Raw genomic sequence first — 17,433 nt, 5'->3', positions numbered from 1 at the left:
CTCTGCTGTGGCCCTGGAAGGCAGTGGAGGATGGCCCAAGTGCTTGGGCCCTGCACCGGCATAGGAGACCAGGAGAAGCACCTGGCTCCTGGCTTTGGATTGGCTCAGCCCGCCGGCCATAGCAACCATTTGGGGGGTGAACCAAAGGAAGGAAGACCTTTCTGTCTGTCTGTCTCTCTCTCTCTCTCACTGTCTAACTCTGCCTGTCAAAAAATAAATAAATAAAAATTTTAAAAATAAACACCCTAAGACCGTTAAAAAACCATCATGTTGTAAAGGTGAACAGGGTCCCGGGCTCTGGAGGCAGTAAGGCCCAGACCTGGGGCTGTCACATGTCGTCCAGTGACTCCTGGCCAGTTCAGTTGTCTTTTTGGAGCCTCAGTGTCCCCTTGGTGAAAGGAAGATGACACCCTAGTTGCCACAATCAAACTGATGCTACTCCATGGCCAGGCCAAGGTGGAGGGGCCCCAGGTTGGGAAGGTGGAGGGTGGTTATGGCTGCAAATGCACCGAACACTGCTGGCTGTACAAGTAACATGGCCGGTGCCACGGCTCAATAGGCTAATCCTCCGCCTGCGGCGCCGGCACACTGGGTTCTAGTCCCGGTTGGGGCTCCAGATTCTGTCCCGGTTGCCCCTCTTCCACGCCAGCTCTCTGCTATGGCCCGGGAGTGCAGTGGAGGATGGCCCAAGTGCTTAGGCCCTGCACCCCATGGGAGACCAGGAGAAGCACCTGGCTCCTGCCTTCGGATCAGCGCAGTGCGCCGGCCGCGGCAGCCATTGGAGGGTGAACCAACGGGCCGCGGCAGCCATTGGAGGGTGAACCAACGGCAAAGGAAGACCTTTCTCCCTGTCTCTCTCTCTCACTGTCTACTCTGCCTGTCAAAAAAAAAAAAAAAAACAAAAAAAACAAGTAACATTGGTCAGTGTGGAACATTTTCTCTTACGTGTGTTTTATCACCATCAACCATTCTGAAACATTTTCTGAAGAGGAAACGAGCTGTGTTCTCTGGGCACCTCTGAGCCGGGCGGGTGACCGTGCCGTCCCCTGTGCAGGTGCCACTTTGGGGGCTCTTAGTGAATGGTGACTGCCTGGTGCTCAGCAGTGCTGGCTGCGTGCCTGTGAGGACCCAATTTTCTGGCTCAGGGAGCAGTTGCTCTGATGCTTACAAGTGAGGCTTGGTTCCCGGGCTGGGCTGCACCTCAGGCCACTAGCTGGTAGGTTAGAGTCCCAGTAAGAAATTGAACCCAGGCCTGAGAGTTAGATTCCCACTAGAGGCTTGCTGCCGGCATCTGACTCTGCCACATGAGGAGTGCTGGAGTTCCAGGTGACTTCTCAGAAGCTGCTCCAGACACCCATGACTTCACCCCGGAACCTGTGACTGCTGCCACACATGCAAAGGGACTTTGCCTGTGTGACCAAGGCAAGCATCCTGAGATGGGAGACTGCCCCCGGGTCATCTAGGTGGGCTTGGTGCCATCCCAAAGGTCCTGAGAGGAGCGAGGCAGAGGAGAGCTGACCACAGTGGGAGGCCAAGACTGTAGGAACGCCTTTTGAAGTGGAGGGTGCGCCACGAACCAAGGAATGCAGGCAGCCGCTGGAAAGCTGGAGACACAGGAGCCAACAGGACCCAGCCTGGCCCACACCCTGATTCAGCCTGAGGAATCCGATTTGGGGCTTCTGGCTTCTCGGGCAGAAGAATACAGTGGTGTTGATGGAAGGCACAGGAAGCCACTAAGAGGGCCTTGGGAAGGCCTGATTCTGGGCGACCACCCGGCAGGCCTCCCTCTAGACAGGCAGGAGCCCTCGCTGCCCACCTGCACACCTGGCTCCCAACCTCCCACCTGTTGTGTCCCCTGAGGTCTTCTCACTTAACATGGTCAGGAGCAACTTCTGTGAGGCTGCCTGGTTAGGCTAAGCGTCTGTGGGCCCCTAAGGCTTCAGCACAATCTCTTGTATGTGCAGGTTGAATGCTGTGATAGGGAGGCCTGATCTAAGATGGAGTTACTCTGGTTACCTACTCTTACCTCTTCCTGCTCCCACCTACCCAAGCTTTTTATTTCCCATAAGCAGTCTATTGGCTCTGTCGAGCCACCCCCGCCTCAGTTTAACATAGACCAATTTTTGCCCCACTTGAACATCCTGTTTGTGTCTGAGCCTGTGGTTTTGCCACATCTTCAAGCGAGTTGTGGTTTTCCATTCAGAGCTAACAGGGAGGGCTGAGGCCACCAAAGAAGAAGCTAGCTCTTAGATACCCCCCAATCAGGCCGTCACCAAAAGACCCCACTATCACGACGGGCCCCAAGCCAATGAGCATATATTGTGTAAGGCCCCCGTCCAATAGATGCCCCCATAGGAGGACCCCATAAGACAACAGCAAGTCCTTAAAACCCTGGGTGCACTTCCTGAAAACCAGCGTCCCACTTGGGCACCCGTTTCGTCCCCTCTAGGATGAGATTTGCTTTACTTTCGCTCTGCACAATAAAGCTGATGTCTTCTTGCAACTGTTTCCCAGCTTTTTATTTCTAGACTGAGCTGAAAAGAACCCAAGGATCCATTCTGGTAACATCTCTCCCCTTCACAACCAGTAACATTCTGGAAGATTTTTATGCCAGAGAGCAAGTTTTTCCAAGCCTTCTTAGTGGGGCCCTCTTACCCCTGCCCCCACTTTACTCCTTTATCCATACCATGCACATGTTGCCTTCTCACCATCTACAAAGTGTGGTTTTGGTGGGGGGGCTTTGCCTACTTTCCCCCCTCTAACCTGATGGCATTTTCGTCTGCCTGCCCTGGGGTACAGAACAATGGACAGCCTCAGTAACTGTGTGCTGAATGAATGAATGAATGGGTGAATGAATGAATGCCTACCTCATGAGACTCCACGGAGGCCAAACAAACATAAAGGCCACTGGATCAAACCCTGCAACCTCAGCGCTCCTGGGTTCTGACAGTTTTGATCATTCACTGCCCAGACAAGCTGCAGGCCCCAGCCAGCCCTGCCTGTGCCTGGAGAAGTTGGCAGCTGCTCACCCCGAACGTGCAGAACGTGCGAGACCCCACATTGCCCATCTCCCCAAGGAGCTGCAGATCCTATTGCCTGGTATATGGGGTGGGATGGGAGCCACCCGCAGCTTCCAAATGCTCCCATCAGGCTCCAAATATGGAAACAGGGACTGTCTTATGGAAAATAGGAGGTACCCTTCCTTTTAATTTTCCACTACGTTTAAAGCAAAGTAAACAGGGAGGCGGAAAGTAACCCCTCAAAGTCATTCTCTATCGTGAACTCAGGAAACTTTCAGAAAACTGAATCACTACCCTAGCCTCCATGGTTGGTGAGGCTTTGGCCATGCTGGAGTACCACACAGGGTCAAATGGGGAGAGGGAGAGCCGACCATGGGAGAGGGGCTCCCAGCCTCCGCCTCACCTGGCAGTGCCTGCTGGCCACTGTGAGACAGAGGGCAGCAGGGCAGCCTTAAAAAAAAAAGATTTATTTATTTGTTTGAGAGGCAGAGTTACAGACAGAGGGAGAGCTTCTATCTGCTGGTTCACTTTCCAGATAGCGACAACGGCCGGAGCTGAGCCAATCCGAAGCCAGGAGCCAGGAGCTAGGAGCCAAGAGCTTCTTCTGGGTCTCCCACGTGGATGCAGGAGCCCAAGCACATCAGCTGTCTTTCACTGCTTTCCCAGGCCATAGCAGGGAGCTAGATGGGAAGTGGAGCAGCCAGGACTTGAATTGATGCCCATATGGGATGCTGGCTCTGTGGGCTGAGGCTTAACCTACTACACCACAGCTCTGGCCCCAAGCAGGGTGTTCTTAACAGCATCCTCGAGCTACAAATTTTCATTTCCAAGGTCCTCAAAATTCATCCAGAAAGTGTAGTGGTCAGAAAGTATACCTCCACCTGGGACTCCTCAGCATCTGTATCCGCAAGTGGAAGAAGATTCTGAAGGTGTGGTTGCTAAGTAGCTCACCGACAGCAAGACGGAATGGGGGACTCTGAGTTCCCAGATATCTTGCCATAGGGACTTTCAGCCAGAACCCACCTAAATGAATCTACATAGAGACTGAGATTAGGACCTGCACTTGGGTCCTAAATCACGCTGCATCAGCACAGGACATACACGTGAAAGCCACGACACTGGCTCCTGCAAGCTCGGGGGTCACAGGGCTACAAGATAGTGACAGGGGTCCTCCTGTTCTTCCTGTGCCCAGGGTGGGCCCGCCCATTCTGTGGTGATGGGAAGGGGCTACACATTTTTTTTTTTAAGATTTTTTATTTATTTATTTGAGAGAGAGAGTTACAGACAGTGAGAGGGAGAGACAGAGAGAAAAGTCTTCCTTCTGTTGGTTCACTCCCCAGTGGCTGCAACGGCTGGAGCTGCACCAATCTGAAGCCAGGAGCCAGGCACTTCTTCCTGGTCTCCCATGTGGGTGCAGGGGCCAAGGACTTGGGCCATCTTCTACTGCTATCCCAGGCCACAGCAGAGAGCTGGACTGGAAGAGGAGCAGCCAGGATATGAACCAGCGTCCATATGGGATGCCAGCACCGCAAGCAGAGGATTAACCTACCACGCCACAGCGCCGGCCCCAGGAGCTATACTTTGTGAGTGACTGAAATGCTGGACTGTGGTGAGTGTTTAGCCTAGTGGTTAAGACCTTCACGTCCCATCCCACGTCAGAGTGCCTGGATTCAACACTTGGCTCCCACTCCTGACTCCAGCTTCTTGCTAATGCAGGCCCTGCAAGGCAGCGGTGATGGCTCAGGTAACTGGGTTCCTGACGCCTATGTAGGAGTCCTCCATTGAGTTCCTGGCCCCTGCTTCTTCCTGGTCCATCCCCCGCTGCTGCAAGCATCTAGGGAGTGAACCGGTACATGAACGATCTCTCTCCTGTCTGTCTCTTGCTCTCTCTGTCTCTCTGCCTCTCAAACAAATGAATGGAGAAAAAAACCTTTTTAAATAAAATAAAATGTTGAAACTGCTATAGAAGAGAGAGCTGGCAACCAAGAGGATGCTGTATTAGTTTTTCATCACTGTAATGAAATACCTGAGGCAGACTATTGACAAAGAAAAAGAGGTCCATGGAGCCCACAGTTTTGGAGGCCAAGGGCCTAAACAGCACAGCACAGGCCTTGGCAAGGGCCTGGCGGGTGGTGGAGCGTACGGGGAAACAGGAATCACCAGGGCAGGCAAGCGGAGGGGGTGACTCGGGGTCAGGCTCAGGCTTTTACAAGAACACTTCGGGGGCCCACACTGTGGCATAGCGGGTACAGCCGCTGCCTGCAGTGCCACCATCCCATATGGGCACCAGTTCAAGTCCTGGCTGCTCCACTTCCGATCCAGCTCTCTGCTATGGCCTGGGAAAGCAGTAGAAGATGGCCCAAGTCCTTGGGCCCTTGCAGCCACATGGGAGACCTGGAAGAAGCTCCTGGCTCCTGGCTTCAGATCGGCCCATCTCCATACATTGCAGCCACTGGGGAGTAAATCAGCAGATGGAAGACTGACCTCTCTCTGCCTCTCCTTCTCTCTCTGTGTAACTCTGCCTTTCAAATAAATAAACAAATCTTAAAAAAAAAAAAAAAAAAAAGAACACTTCAGAAAGTTCATGGAGATGCATTTCAAAGATGAATTTATTTAGGTGCAAAAAGCTGTGAAATCCGTGCATTTGAAGGGTCTTCAAAAAGTTCACAGAAACTGTATATTATGAGGAATGTCTGTACAGCTTTCAAGATTTTTGGCACCAAAATCAAGTTACCTTGGGTTTCTATTTTCCAGAAACTTTCCACAGTGCTCTCATATAACAACTCATTTTCTCAAGCACTTACCCCTAGAGGCCGGATTTTCCCTCTACGGCAGTGCCCCCATGTCTGGTTGGCTGCATCCCTCCTGTGGGGCCGCTATGGTGCCTGTGCTGGCTCACCATGGGCCCCAGAACTCGCACTGACAAAATTATCTTACACTGTGAATTCACCGTTTCTAAAGTGTTTTTGCTTCTTCTCTCAGAGTCCCTTATGTGACCAGCTGCCCCCAAAAACACCTGTACGGTCCTGGCACTTTTTCAATGGGCTTTCTTAACCCAACCAACACGGAAAATCCAGCATTATCCTGGTTTTATAAATCGTCTCATTAGCTCCCTTGGACCATTTCGCATTGGAAGGTAGAGTCCCTCGTTTACTGTATTAACTTGGTGTCACTGGAAAATGAAGTGAACAGACTTTCTTGGTTACTGTTCAAGTCACTGGTGAGAACACTGCCCAGAACAGAGCTAGGAAGGAACTACATGGATTTTTATTTTCAGTAGCACATTCGCTAGTGATTGGAACTACCCAAAGAGATAATCAAAATGAGAAACATGTGGTTAATGAATTCTCTTCTATGCATTGTTTCTTGGTTAAATTTGAAATTTCTGAAGTCTATAGTGTGCCAAACCACACACTCTGCAACGATGAGCACTCCCTGAGTATGGAAGATGTGTGCATCTTCGATCACTTCCTCTGGCACCCTGTAAAAGCTACCGTGTGACACACGGAACAGAAATCTCACTGAAAATGTGGGTGCATCACTCTCCTTAGAAGAGAAAACCAGAGTACTGACAGCCGGTATTACCTTATCTCTTCAGAATAACCTTTATCTACTGTGTGCCTGGAGAGTAGAGGTGTCTGAGGCTGGCGCTGTGGCGTAGCAGGTGAAGTCACCGCCTGCAGTGCCGGCATCCCACATGGGCACCGGTTGTAGACCTGGCTGCTCCTCTTCTGATCCAGCTCTCTGCTATGGCCTGGGAAAGCAGTGGAGGATGGCCCAAATACTTAGGCCCCTGCACCCACCTGGGAGACTTGAAGGAAGCTCCTGGTTCCTGGTTTCGGATAAGCGCAGCTCCGGCCATTGCAGCCAATTGGGGAGAGAACCAGCAGATGGGAGACCTCTCTCACTCTCTCTCTCTCTCTTTCTGCCTCTCCTTCTCTCTCTGTGTAACTCTGACTTTCAAATAAATAAATAAATCTTTAAAAAAAAAAAAAAGGAAAGTAGAGGTGTCCAACAAATATCTGCTGAATTAACAAGAGGATGGGTAAGTGAACTGATGAGCCGCGTAAATTGGGGCTTAGTCTCACCTGTGTTTCAGTAACAGGATCCTGGAGACTGGGTAACTTGCAAAGGAAATACATTTAGACTTGACAGTGGCTGCCACGCAGACCAAACTTCGCTCGCCGGTGCACCATGCCCCTCTTCCTCCACAACCCTGTCTGATCGACCCGATGGGCTGAGATGGAGAAGTCCAAAGGACCCAAACTGAAGAAGACAGAAAATGCAGGAGAAAAGTCGACTGCCTTCTACAGGGATGATGGAACAGGAGAAGCGAGCAGGCGAGTCTTAACAAGGCTGCAGTGCCAACACGCACTGTGCATTCCAGAAGCATGGCCTTCTTCTTTTACTTCTTCCAGCAATTTAACTTTGTAAGATACACAGAGCAGAGAGCAGATCAAGTTTAAGTGACTGGACTGCCCCTTTCACATCAAAGAACAGAGAGCTACGGAGGGACGATGAAGCCACAGCTGCCTCCCACCTCCGTCTGGCTGATGTGGCAGGGAAGGACCATGCATGCTGGTGCCAGAGGAAGCTGGGTGGGACCACGGAGAAATCCAGGCTAAAAACCACGTGTGTCCAAAGGATGCAAGCTAATTAGAGTGCTATTTTTTTTTTGCTTGTCTGTTTAAACTATTGCAATTATCGGAATGCATAATTTTTTAAATATGCAAATAAAAGATTTTTCTGGAAAGTCCAAGAGGGAGGGGCCAGCTATTGTGCTGCAGCATAGCACAGGAGGAGGCCTCAGGTGGCGCTCAGCCTTCATGCATCCGGGAGGGTGGAGCCCTCAGCACCCAAACGTCTCCCATTAGGCCCTGATTCCCAACTATTGCAGTGGGGATTGAGTTTCCAACACACAGGTTTGGGGGACGCATTCAAACCACAGCAAAATGTAAAAGGTAAGAGGTTTTTAGAAAGGCCTCTTTTTCTTCCTTTTGAAACAGCAGACAGTAAATGGATGACAATTAAGTAAATAGTGTACTGTTTAACGATGCCAGACAGAAAGTACACCCTGAAGCCGAGCTGGCTGACCGTGGAGCACAAGGAGTCGATTTGTCCCTATTCCAGCACCCAGTCCTGCCTTCTAAGCCCATCCCCCCACGTTAAGACCCTGCTCCTGGGGCCAGTGTAGCCATGCAACAGGTCAAGCCACAGGCTGCAATACCAGCATCCCACATCGAAGCACTAGTTCAAGTCGAGTGGCTCTGCACCCCATCCAGCTCCCTGCTAATGCACTTGGGAAAGCACTGGATGATGGCCCAAGTACTTGGGCACTGCAGCCACATGGGAGACCTGGATAGAGTTCCAGTCTCCTGGCTTCAGCCTCGCCCAGCCCTGGCCTTTGCAGCCATTTGGGGAGTGAACCAGCAGATGGAAGATCTCTCTCTCTGTCTCTGTCTCTCTCTGTCTCTCTCTCCCTTTCTCTCTTCTCTGTCTCCTCTCTGTGTCACTCTGTCTTTCGAATAAATAATATGAAATTTAAAAAAAAAAAGAAAGAAAGAAAGAGAGGCTCTGCTCCAGGCTCACCTGGGTTCCTGCCTACACCCTTACCACCCAACATTGTTCGCCAGGTGCGCATCAGGCAGTCGGATGGCGCCTCTCATCCTCTCTAGTGGCTTCGACCTCCCTCTGAGAAAAAAGCCGACAGCATTTACAGAGGCCCAGGAGGCCCCTGGTCTGGAGCCCCCAGCCTCTCTCCCCAGCCCCTGCGGCCCCTCCTCTCAGGTCCTCCTTCCCTGCAGAGTTGTCTGCCCTCTCCCAGCCACTGCTCCTATGTCACTTCCCTGACTACCCCATTCTTAATCATTTATTTGTGTGTTTGACAGAGAGCGAGAGATGGCTCATCCGCTGGTTCGCTTCCCCTGAGTGTCCACAGGGCCTCTCCCCAGGTCTGCTTTCCTACACATCACTTGTTTATCCAGCATACTGCATGAGTGATTTAAACTGACCTGTGCCTGTCTTTCTTTCTTTCTTTCTTCCTTTCTTTCTTTCTTCCTTCCTTTCTTCCTTCCTTCCTTCCTTCCTTTCTTTCTTTCTTTCTTTCTTTCTTTCTTTCTTTCTTTCTTTCTTTCTTTCTTTTTGACAGGCAGAGTGGACAGTGAGAGAGAGAGAGACAGAGAGAAAGGTCTTCCTTTGCCGTTGGTTCACCCTCCAATGGCCGCCGTGGCCGGCGCACTACAGCCAGCACACCGCGCTGATTCGAAGGCAGGAGCCAGGTGCTTCTCCTGGTCTTCCATGGGGTGCAGAGCCCAAGCACTTGGGCCATCCTCCACTGCCTTCCCCGGGCCACAGCAGAGAGCTGGCCTGGAAGAGGGGCAACCGGGACAGAATCCGGCGCCCCGACTGGGACTAGAACCCGGTATACCGGCGCTGCTAGGTGGAGGATTAGCCTGTTGAGCCACGGCGCCGACGCTCTTTCTTTCTTTTTTGCCAATTAAACAAAACATGAGGGCAGGAGCATGGAGACGCTCTGTTCACTGCACTTCTCTCCCTCCAGCACTACACACGCCTTGCACATAACAGACCTGCATTAAACACGTGCTCAATAAACGAATTAGCTCAGCATACATTTTACAATGTATAAAGTGATTTTTAAATCTTTGGGAAACAATCAAAGTTATCACATCTAGTTGTGCAATGAGCCAACATAAATATCCACTTGAAAACATGGACTTTGGCTACCCAGGCCTTCTCATTGAGTTTCTATTTTTTTTTATTTGAATATCATTATTGCTTCTGCAGAAATGTATCTGAATACACTAAATGACTTCCCCCTAAAGTAAAATTAAACAGATAAGTGAATAGTACAAAACCAGCGACATAGAAATCACAGGAAGAAGGGTACATTTAAAATGTTAATAATAATGTAACTCCTGTTTTTGTTTTTTTTTTTTTTAAAAAAAAAAAGGTCTTTAAGGGCCAGCGCCGCGGCTCAAAAGGCTAATCCTCTGCCTGCAGCGCCGGCACCCTGGGTTCTAGTCCCGATTGGGGCGCCGGATTCGGTCCCGGTTGCCCCTCTTCCAGGCCAACTTTCTGCTGTGGCCTGGGAGTGAAGTGGAGGATGGCCCAAGTGCTTGGGCCCTGCACCCCATGGGAGACCAGGAGAAGCATCTGGCTTCTGGCTTCGGATTAGCGCAATGCACCAGCCGCAGCGGCCACTGAGGGGTGAACCAACGGAAAAGGAAGACCTTTCTGTCTCTCTCTCTCACTGTCCACTCTGCCTGTTAAAAAATAATCATAATAATAATAATAATGTAACTCATTTTGATGCCCCCAAATTACTAAAAAGTTCTTCAGATCGACGTGCATTTGGGCGTGTACTTAACAGTAGAACGTGTCTCAGGTGCAAATTCCCCCTAGAACACAATCTATTTGAGGGTGCCCTGGGTATAAAGAACAGAAAGTTCCACATATGAAACCAGTCATCAAGAAAATGCCAAGCCTCCGCATGTCCTGGGTAACACTGTAAAGAAATTGGCCTGCTGAGACGCTCTGGGGGGCAAGAGCGCCAACGACTGTACTTAGTGCACCTGTGCTGGCACTCCATTGCCTGCGGCCACCTCCATGTTCCTCCTGCTGCACGGCTGAGCTCTATGGGAAGGGCCTAGGCCCCTGGTGATGGGCATCCCAGAGGGGCACAGGGAGTGAGTCTGAAAGTCACCCACAAAGCACTAAGGAAAGTGGTTCTCACCATAGAAACAGAATCACTTACTCTCAGGGTGTTACCAAGACAGGTGCCTCAGATCAGAGTGACTCATAGGAGACTTGAGCCTTATCAGGCACCTGTAGTGATTCTGTTCATTGTTCTGGTGTGGGTGCCTTCTACTCCTGAGTGGCGAACCCAGGGTGCAACTCCCTACAGTTTGGGTTTTCTTTTTTTAAGATTTATTTTTTTCTAAAGGCAGAACTACAGAGAGAGAAGAAGAGACAGGCAGAGAGAGAGAGAGAGAGAGCTCTTCCATCCACTGGTTCACTCCCCAAATAGCCACAACAGCTGGGGCTGGGCCAGGCTGAAGCCAGCACCCTGGAATTCCTTTTGGGTCTCCCACATGGGTGGCAGGGGCCCAAGCACTTGGGCCATCTCCCGCTGCTTTCCCAGGCACATCAGCGGAGAGCTGGATCAGAAGTGGTTCAAGTGGACTTGAACCATCACTCACATGGGATGCTGGTGGCTTAACTCTCTGGTCCAACACTGGCATTATTTGAAAGGTAGAGTCACAGAGGCAGAAGCAGAGAGAGAAAGACAGGTCTTCCACCCACTGATGCACTCCCCAAATGGCCACAAGGGGTGGAGCTGAGCCAATATGAAGTCAGGTGTGGGGGGGGGGGGGGGCGGCTCCAATCGAAAAGGAAACAAAGTTGCTAAGCCTTCGCTGGACAAGGCTGCTAAGCCTTTGCTCCAGTTTGCCACTTCCGTATCCAGTGACTCAACATTTCCAACAATCCAAGATGGCCCCCCAGGGGGAGGTACCTAGCCTGACAGGAGACTTCCATATTCGTGAACAGTATGAGTCCCTTGAGGGCGTGCCCGGCTCGTGTCCTGCCTTACCTTTCAGCTGGTTGGCTCGGTTCCCTTGTGCCCTGGACAGCCCCCTTTCTGCGTCTATAAAAGCTCTTCCCCTCCCAATAAAGTCGAGAACCCGGCTGCACCCTGGGTGTTGACTGATCTCCCGGTTCTGGTGTGGTTCCTTTGTCGCCGACACTCACCATCCCGCTCGGTCCCCGAGCTCCCCAGGCTGGCCCTGAGGAGCTCTATCGGACCTGCTGCCCCGTGAGGAGCAGCAGTCAGGAGCCAGGAGCTTCCTCTGGGTCTCCTCTTGTGGGTACAGGGGCCCAGGGACTCAGGTCATCTTCCACTGTTTTTCCAAGCCATAGCAGAGAGCTGGTTTGGAAGTAGAGCAACTGGGACCCAAACTGGCACCCATCTGAGACACCAGCACCACAGGTAGCATTGTTGCCCAGTACGTCAGAGCACCATGTCTTAAGATAAACCCGATTTGTAGCTGGAGAGCTACAATGGTGCGACTTGGCTTCACTGAGTGCATGACCACCGTGATTGGCGTGGAGGCTCTGGAGCTGCCTCTTCCCGAGTGAGGCCGGTACGGGGTGACTTTAGCTAGCTTTCCACGTCCCCACGTCCCCACGTCCCCATGCAGTTTAGCCAAAGTTTTCTTTAGAATTCAATTGGCCCTCTCAGTTTTCTCAGTGGATTGAAGCCTCCATGAGGTTTGTAGCCTTGTTTAATTATTAAGGTCTCAGGACCGAATTTTTTTTCTCCCTCAAGGGTAGGTTCCAAATTTTATTCACACTTTAGGACTAACCGTAGTGGCCGGACATGTGGCACAGTGAGTGAAGCCACCATCTACAATGCCAGCATCCCAGGAGAGTCCTGGCTGCTCCATTCCAATCCAGCTCCCAGCTAATTCCCCTGGGAAAGCAGCAGAAGATGCCTCAAGTGCTTGGGCCCCTGCACCCACGTGGGAGACTGGATGGAGTTCCAGACTCCTGGCTTCAGCTGGGACCAGCTGTTGGCGGTCATTTGGGGAGTGAACCAGCAAGTGGAAGATCTTTCTTTGTTTCTCTCTCTCTCTGTAATTCTGCCTTTCAAATAGATAAAATAAGTTGTTTTGTGTTTTTTTAAAGAAGACTAATTGTAATCTCAAGCATATCCACACACCAGCTTCCTTTTTGTTGGCTTCATTTAAACCTAAATGCATGGTTTGTTAAACAAAGACAGCAAACCAATATTTACTCTGTTACATGTAACACACAGGAACAGCTTTTAACAGGAATTCACCGACCCTCCCGACAATTTTTCTTATACATACAGGTATCAGATGTATTTTTATACTACTTGTAGTTGGCACCCACACTACTTCAAAAATAACACAATTTGCTACAATAGTCTCTGTAACTGCTACTTTAAACTATTTCAGCCGCAGCTCTCTAAACAGGATGAGTAGAGCATGCTGCTTGTTTTTCCTTCTTGGATTTTTACATTTCTGAGACACATGTTTCCACTCACTGGTGCCTGTCATTTCCCACATTCTTCCTGGATTTTATTCCAGGTTGATGTGTAAATGACAGCACTGCAAGAAGAGAAGGAAAAACTGTGCTACATTCCTCATCCCATTACCTGGAAACATAATGGATGTACGCATATGGAATATGTTCTTATGAATATCCAGGCCACAACACAAATATGGCAGCTGGAATTCTTTACTTAATGTGCAGGTGTTTCGCACTGTGATATTTAAGCAACACGTTAGTATGAGTAGAAGGTTGATGATAAAGACAAGTTTGAGAGCCACGATGATCTATGGTTATAGCTCTGCCCTTTTAATGGCGACAGAAGCTTCCTGTTTTCTTTGGACAGCACTAGATGTCTTAGCCCTTGAAGTACGACTTTAATGGTATATGAATTTTGCCATTTTGCTAACACTGGTGTGCTCCATGCACCCACCATGCTGCTGAAATTGCTTGTTCCTTTCATGTTAATTTTTGTTACAAATCTAACTCATGAAGGAGCTTCTGGGTATTTGGGTCCACAGTCTACTTTCAGGCTATTTATTTATTCTGTTTTCATAACTTGTCTTTGGTGGCCCAGTAATCATGTCTGTCCACTTTGCGGGTGTCGTTATCTACCTTGTCTTCAAGGCCCTGGCTAACCAGCCATTGCCTACTCCTGTTTGTTCTTCAAGTTCTTCCAACAAACAAAAATTACGAGGAACTTCAGTCCTGCAGAGAATTCACTCCTGCCATGTGATGCAGCTCAGATGTTATTTTTGAAATAAAGTCTGGGCCGGCGCTGCGGCTCACTAGGCTAATCCTCTGCCTGCAGTGCAGGCACCCTGGGTTCTAGTCCCGGTTGGTGCGCTGGTTCTGTCCAGGTTGCTCCTCTTCCAGTCCAGTTCTCTGCTGTGCCCGGGAAGGCAGTGGAGGATAGCCCAAGTGCTTAGGCCCTGCACCCGCATGGGAGACCAGGAGAAGCACCTGGCTCCTGGCTTCGGATCGGTGCAGCTTGCTGGCCGTAGCAGCCATTTGGGGAGTGAACCAATGGAAGGAAGACCTTTTTCTCTCTCTCTTTCACTGTCTAACTCTGCCTGTCAAAAAAAAAAAAAAAAGAAGAAGTAAAGTCTGGCCCATTGTCTTGCTGAGTTGTTGTAGGCAACCAAAACAGGGAGTTATCTCTCTCTTTTTTAAAAGATTTAGTTGTTTATTGGAAAAGCAGAGATATGGAGGTGGAGGAGGTATTGGGGGCAGAGAGATCCTCCATCCTCTGGTTCACTCCCCAAATGGCCACAATAGCTAGGGCCGGGCCAGGCCAAAGCCAAGAGACTGGTTCTCACCCAGGTCTTCCACCTGGGTGCAGGTGCACAAGCACTTGGGGCATCTTCTGTTGCTTTCCCAGGCCATTAGCAGGGAGCTGCATCAGAGGTGAAGCAGCGGGGACTTGAACCACAGCTCCTGTGGGATGCTGGCTGCACTACAACACCAGCCCTGAAGAAAATTCTCTTTGAACAACATCTTTGTTACCTCATTGGCACTTTCTGATCCATAAGGGGATCAACGTATCCTAAAACATCAAGAGGTATCTGTATCCCCTAGATGAACTGGACGCTCTTACATGCTGCCTGTCTGTGGACCCAAATCTCTCCCCTTGTGGGTTTGTCATCCAGCTTTTAACTGCTGGGAACCACTGGGAATCCTTTGTGGTGGCTCCCCTGATTCCCCCAGGGGAGGACAATGGTGTAAACATATAACATGATGGCGGGGATTAGCAGCCACTAGAGAAGCTCCCCTGACACAGTGGCTCTCTTTGTGGCTGCTGCTGCCACATAATCGTCTTTTTTTTTTTTTTTTTTTTTTTTTTGACAGGCAGAGTGGACAGTGAGAGAGAGAGAGACAGAGAGAAAGGTCTTCCTTTTTGCCGTTGGTTCACCCTCCAATGGCCGTCTGATCCGAAGGCAGGAGCCAGGTGCTTCTCCTGGTCTCCCATGGGGTGCAGGGCCCTAGCACTTGGGCCATCCTCCACTGCCTTCCTGGGCACAGCAGAAGGCTGGCCTGGAAGAGGGGCAACTGGGACAGCATCCGGTGCCCCAATTGGGACTAGAACCCGGTGTGCCGGCGCCGCAAGGCGGAGGATTAGCCTGTTGAGCCATGCCGCCGGCCTATCATCTTTTGCAGCCTCTGCTTGTCCCCTTCTATGACCTCCACAGCGGGCCATGGCTATTTCTTGGGGTCACGCACTGCTTCGAGCAGTTTATGAGTTTCTGCCCCCTGTTGAATTTCTCTACCACTGCTGTTGAGAAGTCCTCTTCCTTTCCAAAAAGGCTCCAGGAGCATGGATTACAGAGAAGAGCGGACTTTGGCTCTGGAGAGAGTAAGATCCTCTTCCCTCTTCCCAGGTCTGAAGCTCTGGTTGATGCAACGCTTTCTGTTTTGAGCCGAGGAGTCTGGCGTGAGCCTCACGAAACTCTTCCCATCCACGAGCCGTATTGACTCTGCATGAGTTAACAGTGCACTCTGGAGAACTTCTAGCTGGAGCCCACTTGGTCCATTGCTTCCCAGCACCCATGGGTAACAGGCCCGTTTGAACTAGGGAGCAGACTGGCTGGGTTCAGGGTACGACAGGGTCAGAAAGAGATCTGAGGGAAGTCTGGCAGCAAGGCCTGATACTGTTGCGTTCTGTCTGGGGGCAGCCGACCTGCACGGGGAAAAGGTTGGACAGGGTCATGGGTCGGCCCACAGTCAGCTTCCCCGCCTCCTGATTAAGAGACAAGTGGCAGCTATGGCTCTCGGCATGGGGCCGTGCTCTTGCCAGAGGGTCTAACTGTTTTTGAGAAGTGGATCAGCGCCCTTTCAAAGGTCCCCACACTTTGGTTAATTCCCCTGTAGCTATTTCCTACCTCTTCTGGAAGTAAAGGTCAAATGGCTCATGAAAAATCTGGTAATCAGCGCAGGTACTTCCATAAGCAGGTCTTCAAGCTATTGAAAGGCTGCTCACATAGCTGGTCCCGTTCAAAGGGGTCCACTCCTGGCCTCTGTAGTTTCTCATCGAGAGGCCTAGCAATCAATCCACAGTTAGGAGTTCAAATGCTGCAAAAGCCACTCATCCCTGAGAATCATTACAGCTGCTTCCACGTTGCTAGTGAGCAGATTAGCGTGTTACCACTCACCTCTCTTGAGATAAGCCCTCCGGACTTTGCAGTTCCTCTAGACATGGGTGCCTTCTCTTTAGACACTTTACATCCACTACTGGCTAGGAAGTTTAACTTGTTACCCTGTTCTCATAAGAGATTTCCTTAGGAAGCTGGTTATCAAGATGTCATCTAGGATCTGGTGCTGTGGTACAGTAGGGTAAGCCACTGCCTGTGGTGCCGGCATCCCATATGGGCTCCGGTTCATGTCCCGGCTGCTCCTCTTCCCTTCCAGCTCTCTGCTATGGCCTGGGAAAGCAGTAGAAGATGGCCCAAGTCCTTGGGGCCCTGCACCCTCATGGGAGACCCAGAAGAAGCTCCTGGCTGCTGGTTTCGTATCAGCCCAGCTCCTGCTGTTGCAGCCATTTGGGGAGTGAACCAGCTGTCTCTGTCTCTCCCTCTCTCTGACTGTAACTCTACCTCTCAAATAAATAAACAAAACCTTTTTTTAAAAAAAGTTATCTACATATTGTACAACAGGATTTTGCTTTAATTTTCATTTCCCTAAATCCTGCCCCAGGATTTCCCCCTAAATATAGTAGAGAGATTTTAAAGCCCTGGAGTAAGACAGTCAGTCCTGCAGTAAGTCCTGGGTCCTCCATTCAAAATCAAATATCTCCTGGGGCTGGTGCTGTGGCACAGCTGGTGAAGCCATAGCCTGTGCCTGCAAGGCTGGCAGCATCCTATATCAGAACACTGGTTTGAGTCCCAGTTGTTCCACTTCCAACCCAGTTCGCTGCTAACATACCTGGGAAATCAGTGGAAGAGGGCCCAAGTGCTTGGGCCCCTGCCACCCACGCGGGACACCAGGATGGAGTTCCTGGCTAGCCCTGGTAATTGCAGTCATTTGGGGAGTGAACCAGCAAGTGGAAAATCTCTTTCCTCTTCTCTGTCTCCCTTTCTCTGTGTTACTCGGCCTTTCAAATAAAATTAAAAAAAAAAAAAAAATCCTGGATTCAGAATCCAACATGATGCAGAAAAAAGCAACTTTTAAATTCAGTACTGCAGGGGCTGGCACTTTGGTGTACCAGGTAAAGCCACCTCCTGCAGTGCCGTCAAGGGCACTGCACCTGTTCGAGTCCCAGCTGCTCCACTTCCAATCCAACTCTCTGCTTATGGCCTGGGAAAGCAGCGGAAGATGGCCCAAGTCC

At 50.5% G+C, this 17,433-nt stretch overlaps 1 pseudogene; it reads right to left on the bottom strand.

Moving 5' to 3' along the window:
• Positions 1 to 13,347: 13,347 nt before the first annotated feature.
• LOC133762139 (ubiquitin-conjugating enzyme E2 variant 2-like) lies at positions 13,348 to 16,648 on the bottom strand (annotated as a pseudogene).
• Positions 16,649 to 17,433: the final 785 nt, after the last annotated feature.

This window comes from Lepus europaeus, chromosome 6 (genome assembly GCF_033115175.1).
Source record: "Lepus europaeus isolate LE1 chromosome 6, mLepTim1.pri, whole genome shotgun sequence".
NCBI lineage: Eukaryota > Metazoa > Chordata > Mammalia > Lagomorpha > Leporidae > Lepus > Lepus europaeus.
This window is presented reverse-complemented; position numbering and strand designations above follow the sequence as displayed.